Below are 1,112 nucleotides of genomic sequence, written 5' to 3'. Positions count from 1 at the left end.
TCCTCCCATCTACTGGGCTATACACACAAGCAACAATGATTCCAAAGTTCCAAAACAAGCAACAAACAAACACACAAACTAGGAAATCAAACATCGTCTCGCTGGAAGGGAGGTGTCGACCGACACCAGCCTAGTGTCGACCAACACTGGCTCAATAGTGTCGACCGACACTACCCCACAGTGTCGATCGATGCCAAATTGCTGGTGTCGACCGATACCAAGTGGTATCGATCGACACTCCCTCTGCAACTGCGATCCGCGCAAAGTCGAGAGTCGAATCTCGCTCCCAAATCCCCTCCAAATCGTCCAATACTCAAAACCCAAGCCTTATACCTCCATGTGAACCTGTATCAACCAATCCCAGCAAGAAAAACACACAAACAAGTAAGAACAAGGGAATCAAATGCTTAGATTAGCCATGGTCATGCACTCACCTCTTTGCAAGAAGATTCTGACCAATAAGAACGAATTCCCTCACTCCTAGCAAGCTTCTAGCACCTTCCCAGCCTTAGATCTCCCAAGAACAGCAAGGAATCTCACCAATCTCTCTCAAAAGCTCAAGAACCAACTCTCTCTTTTGTTTTTTCTCTAAAAGCGGCCAAACAACACAAAAACACGACCCTAGGTCGTTTTCCCCCTTTTACAACTCGATTTTAGGGATTTCCTAAACCAACCACGCAAACTGGACGATTAAAATCGAACCGACCAAACCGGACGATTAAAATCGAACCGACCAAACCGGCCACAACTAGTGTCGATCGACACCCCCTGTGGTGTCGATCGACACCCTCACCAAAATCTCAATGATAGGTTTGCGGGTGTTACATTCTTTATCATATGTTGGATAATTAAGTGCAGCTCCACTGAGTTTCTCACTGAAGTATGCTACTGGTTTTCCTCCTTGAGTTAGAACAACATTTATTCCTGTACCAGAAGCATGACATTCAATTTCAAACATTTTATCAAAGTTAGGAAGTACCAAAACAGGTGCATTTGTTAGGCTGTCTTTGAGCAGTTTGAATGCATCCTCTTGTGCTTGACCCCATTTGAATTCCACATTCTTTTTAATCACTGATGTCAAGGGTGCAGCAATGGTACTAAAATCCTTCACA

Source organism: Camelina sativa, chromosome 2 (assembly GCF_000633955.1).
Source record: "Camelina sativa cultivar DH55 chromosome 2, Cs, whole genome shotgun sequence".
NCBI classification, from domain to species: domain Eukaryota; kingdom Viridiplantae; phylum Streptophyta; class Magnoliopsida; order Brassicales; family Brassicaceae; genus Camelina; species Camelina sativa.
The sequence above is the reverse complement of the archived record's forward strand: the minus strand, read 5'-3'. Positions refer to the sequence as shown.